Source organism: Helicoverpa armigera, chromosome 10 (genome assembly GCF_030705265.1).
Source record: "Helicoverpa armigera isolate CAAS_96S chromosome 10, ASM3070526v1, whole genome shotgun sequence".
Classification (NCBI taxonomy): Eukaryota; Metazoa; Arthropoda; class Insecta; order Lepidoptera; family Noctuidae; genus Helicoverpa; species Helicoverpa armigera.
The window spans coordinates 9639566-9647719 of NC_087129.1; the positions used below are offsets into that span (position 1 = coordinate 9639566).

The window sequence follows — 8154 nt, forward strand, 5'->3', positions numbered from 1 at the left end:
AAGAAACACTAGATTGATTGAGTAAGAGACGATATTGTTAGAAATGAAATTATGAGATGTTGTCCAATAAGAAAGATCATATCATGCAGCACCGTCCCGAAGTAAAATGTTGGTAAGGGCAGAAGGATTATGATGATAGACACAGCAGCATGTTGTACTTCTTGAAAGAAAAATTAAGAAAACAGAATATTCAGGTTTTTTTTATAGGGCTATTTTTTATTTTATTTTAACTAAGAGGAGAAAGATAATAGTAATATTTTCCCTAATGACCGAGTCTAATATATTTGGGAAAAAGGTCACTAGGTATGAAAAAAAAATCTGAAACACTAGATCAATACGTGTGAATTGTATCAATTAAGTACCTAAAATCAATAAAAGTATAGTATTGATAGTATTAATTTTTAAAATAAATCATACCTATTATGGAACCACTAAAAGCAAGCAACTCCTTTTACAAAAACGTGATGTCACATAATGGTTATTCTCAAAACGGGTTTTTCCTTAGCGATATTTATTTTTTAGTATCCACACTGGCCGGAAGACCGCGCTATTTAGCGCACTGAAGTTCGTAACTCACAGCAGAATGATCGTCTCATTAGTTCACTGATGCTGTTCTCTCAGTATTAATAAAAATATTAATAAAAACTACGTAATTATGTGCAATAAATACACAGTGGTTAATTGTTTTGGTGTAAATAGCAATTAATTTAAAAATGAAAGTGAATTTGTTTAGTTTGTTTCTCATATTTGTGATATTAGCTTTAAGTTTACAAGGTTAGTATTAAACTCGTTTATTTTTATGGATTTTTGTTGTGTTGTTGATATTTCATTTGTTCATCGTTCATATTGTGCTGCTAATTATTTTCCTTTTCATTGAGTCAGCATATTATTCATTATGTTTGGTTTTACCCACCCAGTGATAAGGTAAATAAAAAAAAATACAAAATGAGATATCAATTTGAGAGTATCGGTCACAATTTTATATTATACTGGTATATAACATTTTATACGTTGCTGGTAATGTTACATTATGTTAATAATAAAACATAACTTGTGTGTCTTTAAGGAAAATCTTAAGAACTTCTTTGTCTCTGTATATGTATATGGAACCGGTACTTAATACAATACAGGTATCGAGAAACCTTTTTGTGTACATTCTTTTTGGTCCTTCTCAGTTGGTCCTCATTCATAATACAATTTCAATGTAACATAAAAATAAGAATACGCAGCATTAATATACCACTATTCAAATTAAGAATGACATGACAATATTATTAATAATATGCTTCAAATAATGTGCAGCCAAAATGTCATAGGTCATCTTTATCAGTGAAAAGTGTGACCAGTAATCTACTAAAGATAATACATTATTTTTGTTGCTATTTGCAAATCACTCATAGCATTCCATTTTGATAAGATAGCTGAGAAATGTTTTCGACTGTTGACATTTTTATATAAATAGATGTGTATGACATTTGAAGACTAAAAGGTAATTAAGTCGATATCGGGTCAATCAAAAGTGAATTAATTAAATTCGACCACAGTGTATATAAAATAAGTATTTTATTGTAATAACTCGAATAATTTTAGACACTGTCATATTTCTGCCTTTTTAAATAAATTAAAATTCAATTAACTCATAATTTATATGGAACTTTAGGTTAACATTCTTGAATTAAAAACAAACTACCATTAATCACCTTATCGTCCAATAGGTTGATTGGAGATTTTACGAGCATTCTACATTTGATTGTTCTGAGGAATCGTGTGTTTATCAGTGAAAATAAAAACTGCATGCATGGTGCACATGCATATAACAATATTCGCAAATGCCTCAGCAAGAGGGGTGTAACGTCATGATATTTTATTTGCTGTACTGGAATAAGCAAGTCCGGGGCCCTTAACAAGAAAGGGTGGGGTTATTCAGTCCAAAATAGTAGTATTTCTTGCAAACCTGAACAGAATAAACAAGTAATTTCGCTTACACGGGACTCTACAGGCATGGTGATCCTGGTGCAGGGTCTTCAAGGGTGCAATTGCTTAGGTACCGTGCTATATAGTAAAGGAGTCTTTTTCTTAATTCCTATACAATAGAGCAACGAATTACATATACCTTAGTTAGTAGGCTTCTAATAATTTCACCCTGTATTTGCCTAATTAGACCATTCCTCACAGAGCTCACAACAACAGTTATAAAACTATTTGCCGCCACAGTAGTACTGCAAAAAACGACGGCATAATTAAACGCAACGTTTTAGCGTCTCCAAATATTCGTGGCCATTTAACTTTTACGACTAACTACGAAGTTAAACTGAGAAAATTAAAAGAAATTACCACTGCAGCTAACGTTATCCGTGTACTCATAAGCTGGGCCAAGACTACTCTTTCTCGAGAGATAACAATGAAATGGTCCTTGTTTAAAGATTTATGTTTCGTATTTACGGCAAATAAAGTATCTTAAACAATTTACTACTACTACCCGTGCCAATAAAGAATGGGATTAGAAATGGCGGCTCATCTATTCACTTCTCGCTCGCACATTATTTCCGTCTATACTCACACTCTTTGGTACCGACTGACAAAAAAATAACGACTTTGATTATGCGTTCCCCCCCTTTAGTGATATTGATACGGTAATTGCCGGCACCAGCAAGATGTGAAATTTAACTGGAAATAAACTAAATTATAATATTTATTACATCCTTTTATTTCAAAACTAGCCTTTGCCCACGTGAATGTTGCGCATGCGTAGAAAGTCGAAGAAGAATAAAAAGTAGCATATATGTAGTAGTAAATTAGCCTAAGCCCAAGGAAGGCCTTGGGATTCAAGCTATCTCCATACCAAATTTCATCAAAATCGGTTCAGTGGTTTAGGCGTGAAAGCATAACAGACAGACAGAGAGACAGAGTTACTTACACATTTATAATATTAGTATGGATATTTAAGATTATTTAAAGTTATGAGGCGAAAATAGTTTATATCCAACCTTACCCTCTCCGCGATTCAGGTAATGGTTTTGTTGACAATTTGTGTACCTACGTAATGTAGTCTCAAAACGATCACAAAGGAGATGGCCAAAAAAACACCCAGAATCGACAGGAACTTCATATGTATGATTGGATTCAGTATAATTTGTGGATTTTAAAAAGTATTTCAAATCATCTAAAAACCATGGGGTTCTCTTTTTATAACGTTTTTTCGATCAAGATTTTAACTCACAAAAAAGTATACTTTTACTATTTGAAGTTCGTTAGAAGTTGAATGCAGACTCGTGATTGGACCGTTTTGAATTGCTAAGTCATTTGTTATATTTGACAATGTCACATGGCGCGATTTTCAAAGACAATTTCTCCAAAAACATTTCATAACCAGTTGTGAAGGTTGCATGTAACTGCGAAACCTCTCCAAGTAGGTAAGGTCGGTGCTTAATCGTATCTGGAGTGGTTAAATACAAGACCTTTTAATCTCCAGACAAACTCTGTAACTATGGGGATATTACCATTGGCTTGTATAATGTTAATGTACCTTGTTTTTTATGTGCCTTGATGTCAATAATCTTATAAATCAACATAAATTCAACAGAACTTATTTTTGTGAAAATATGATATAGCTCCTATACCCCATGGATTTCAGGCTGGATTTTTTGGCACCATCAAAGGTCAATAATAATGAACCCATTGGTACCCATTTCGTTGCTGTCGATTCTGGGTTTTTTTTCTATGAAAATTTGGCCATCTCCTTTAACTAACATAAGCTTTATTTTAATTCATGAAATAACGAAACACTTTCAACGGTAACGATATTTTTTAACGTTATTCAGTTATTAGTTTTTATTGTTATTGCATTGTTATGCTGATGCTCCCAGCTCAATGAGCCGCCATTTCTAATCCCATTCTTTATCGGCACGGGTTGTATGTAATAATTGTTATATGTATCAGTTTTAGCCTGCATTCTTAGATAGCGCGTTGGTATGCAATTTCATACCTTTTTGGCCACCAAGTTCCATGCTTGCATCGCAATATTTTGAAGAGGTATCCATAAAGTACAGAGCTACTTTTTAGTTCCTTTGAAATATGAACAAACTCAAGGGCGCAATCTAGTATTTTTACGCAATTTATTATAATAATGCCTATTGCCTAACTAAGAATAAAGTAAATACACATTAGTCAACGGTTATCAATGATATCAAACATCAGTAAGTAGTTAGACCGGTTCCACAGGTAACACAAACTCGTTAATTTGCTATGTTATTGTTTTTTTATCAAGCGAGGACGCGATAAAGCCGTACCACTTGTATGCGCACGCGCAGATATTAGGTTATCAACCTTTTGTATGTCATTGCAACAATGTGAGTGGCCCTTAGGCACGGGGATTCCAGTTATTTACATATTATGAGAAAAGAATACTTGAAGGTAAAGGGTTTAATTTAAATTCATCTTTATACTTGAGATATATTTTAATAAATATATTAAACAAGTGGGTCAATGACTTTATGCCAGTGCGGTTTAGAAGATGGCTTCAGTATTGTGTTTCGCAGTTTCGGCCCCCTTTTCCATATATATATATTTACTTACCTCAATCTATATGGATGGAAGTTGGTGGGGAAGTAGCTTAGAATAAGGAGGACATAGGTTACTATTAAACCCCATCCAGATACGAGAAATAGCCCCTCAGCATGCGGATGAAGCCGGGTCGGAAACTATGTTATAAAGAAAGAGAAAGAAGAGTTTGTTTATTGAACTCGCTAATCTCATGACGTTGGTTGGTCATTTGAGGAAAGATAAATAACTTTTATCCGGGTCTGCGTATTTATGTACATGGAATAGTTGATGTTTGCAAATGATTTTACATTCATAACACGATATAGAAAAAAACCCCGTGTATTTTATAATGACACATAGTTGATGATTAATCTGACTGACTACCCTTGCTTAATTGGTATGACAAACTATGGCAATTATACCTCTAATTATGTCCCTGCCTACCTACGGCTTTGCCTTATTCAAATAATCTATGGAATACCGGGTTTCTTGAGTGAGTCGGATGAGGAGGTCAGATAGGGCAGTCGCTCTATGTAAAACACTGGTACCCAGCTGCATTCGGTTAGACTAGATTGAAACCAACACTTAATTGAGCAAACGCTAGACTTATAATGATACCTAGTATGTCTTATTGATTTATTGAAATATAACGAGGCACAGTTTACTGTCTTCAGAATAAGATAAAAACCAAACAGGTATAAAACAAGATATAATTGAGGTTTACATTATTATAGGTATGAATCATACTGCCAGATCAATATTTTTGTTTGTTTGGACGTTTATGCCATATTACAGGATTCATGACCAAAACATCGGTCATATATATATAGCCTTTGTTTATGACCCATAGAAGTGTTGAAGTTATCAAAACAAACGATTTCCCGTTTTGTTTTGAAGATTTTATTTTGATTTATGGTCTAATTATTGTTTATTGAAAAGATTTATTATCAATGGTTCTCCTCCATAGGACCTAATACACGTCGAACCGTGAACTCAACATAAACTACTGTTTTTAATAACAAAAGTTTGCTGCTATAATTTTAGATTTAAAAACAAATGACTATTTTGATCTCAAGCCGTCCAAGGTATTTGGAATGCCGAACTCATAATTTGTACTTTAATTGTGTTTACAAAGTGGTTTCAAATAAACTTGATATTATTTAGTTTTAAGCCAATTCCTTGAAAACACCTACATACATTCTCTACACTTCGGGATAAACACTAAAGATTTCACGATACATTTAACGGCTTTCCTTTGTTCTTAGCAGCAAACTAATGTTAATAAATCGCGTTGATTATATCTGGACAAGTATTTATGTTTATTGCATCCTTAATTATACGCTTGTTAAGTTTAAACTTTAATGTACTTGCATTGTAATCATCTGAAAGGCTAGGCTTCGTAGAATTAAAGCACCAAAAGCATACAGGTCAAAAAGACTTAATAATAATAATAAGTTACCGCGGTCCTGGTACATAATGGGCTTTTGAAGAAACATGGTGGATTTTAGTTAGTGACAGCCCTCACACTGCACTTACAGTGGGAGGGTTCATTTCATGATTTCCCATAAAAAAGATAATTGACTGGTCATATAAGTGTACAGGGGTTTGATTAAAATATAACATTGATGGCATTTATCATTAGGTCAAATACTTTGATTTCCAATGCTTCGTTTCATAGAATACAAGAAAACTTCTTAGGTAACGCATTTTCATTTAATGATGTCTATATAATATCCTGGGACATCCTTAGGGATCTAGCCTTATTATTTATAAATAGGTACTATCTTTGTCATTGAATATAAATGAGACGACAAGGCCTATTATGCCTTTTAATATTTCTCGGAATAAACCTGAAAATTCACTGAGTTATTAGTGTTTTATGTTTAGCTTACAGAAAATGATAGGAATATTTTAGTAGATCAATTTATTATACTGGTAACAAAGTATAGACTTGGTTCTTATCATCTTATGGCAAGCCATTATTTTATCACTCTCCAAAAGTTATATGGAGTTCATAAAGAATCTAATCAGCTTTCAACTAAACATGTTATGATAATCTTATTTGGATGTACATGTAGCTTAAAACTTATTGTAACTTTTTCCTACTCAACAACCTATTATTTCTTGTTGTGTTCAATCATACAAGGATCGTGCACAAAATAAGACTGAGCTCCACTAATCTTGGAAAATGAAATCTCGAAACAAAAGCCAGTAGAAATACTGTTACAGCCTTTATACCGTCCCACTGCTGGGCACAGGCCTCCTCTCACACGGAGAAGGATTGAGCATTAAGCCAGTAGAAAATTACCATCAAATATTTGCTCTACTTTTTAACCTTGCTTTACTTAAGCAGAGAATCAACCATACTAACATCTTCTTTTTCTTTTTCCCAGAATCTCTGGCTGCCAAAAAGCATAGGCGATGCAAGTACGATTGTGACGAGTACTGCCAAACAAAGGGATCCAGCTCTGGTGTATGCTTACGGTCCATATGCAAGTGTTCTGCGCTCAATACAATATTTGATTAGGCCGTCGAGAAAGTACGAGAATGTTCCATGGATTTAGAATAATAAATTGTTAGATAGTAGGCATATTGTTGTTTTATTTTACCAGGCAAAAGTTAAGGTTGGTGTTTCCTGAATGTAACGAGGTGAGAAGAGAAAAGATCTAAATCAATGACCAATGATCTAGTCTAGATTGAATAAAAAGGCTCCTTATTGTCATGGCGAAAAATGATTAAGTTGAACCTACAATACTATGTATTGACAATCAACATACTTAATGAGGCTGCTACTCTAATTCCCTCGAATATCCCATTCTATATTGTTCTAGAGGAATTAAGCAAGACGATGAATTTCGATTCCGCTACCAATCGTGCATGCAGCACAAACACATTATAATCTGTTGGTTACACTATCTGTATTAAATCGGGAACATCCATCTTGTACGTGATTGGCTGGTCGATGGTGGCGCGCATTCTGATTGGCTGGCAGTCGCAGCATGTTACTAATACCCTCCATTACCCTCCATTTAGTTTCTGTGAATAATTAGCATACGACAACGTAACTGCTTCAGTAGTGTACATACGCTGTTTGATGTGCTTGCTTGCACCTGTACCCAGTTTATGTGCTGTTGTTATTGCTATTATATTAATGGGCGCTGTAGTCTCGAGGGACTTTATTCAACCATGGCAAAGGCAAGATGCAGTTTCATGTGAACGTTAAGATTTATTCATAAATCTTATTAAAAGTAGGATGCATCGTTGGCAGCGTTTCCTGTAGGAATTATAAAGTATTTTAGCCCATACACACTAAATGTTATGAAGAACAATTTTCTGCCACCTCTTACACAATAGTTAGGAGTAAATTCATCTCATTTGTAAGCAGTAATCGATGGACATAATCAAGTGCTAACCATGAACAATTGTCGAGGATCTCTCAAGGAATACTAAAGATCTTATCTGAATGCCTAACTAGGTAAGTATCTAATTTGAGGGCGATCCGCCTAGGGCGGGAACTTGGCAGTTACCAAGTATTTCCTACATTTACGTAGATAAACTTTTGGGCTGGTCGTCGTTGAGAATATTTATATATCTTGGGGTAGAGTAGACGAG

The 8154-nt window shown here is 34.1% G+C and overlaps 1 long non-coding RNA gene across 1 annotated transcript; it reads left to right on the forward strand.

Annotated features, from left to right (window-relative positions):
• The first annotated feature begins 243 nt into the window (after positions 1-243).
• On the forward strand, positions 244-7132 carry LOC110370988 (uncharacterized). Its single transcript, XR_010276907.1, has 2 exons — positions 244-774; positions 6936-7132. It is a non-coding gene; the product is annotated as an uncharacterized LOC110370988 (long non-coding RNA).
• Positions 7133-8154: the final 1022 nt, after the last annotated feature.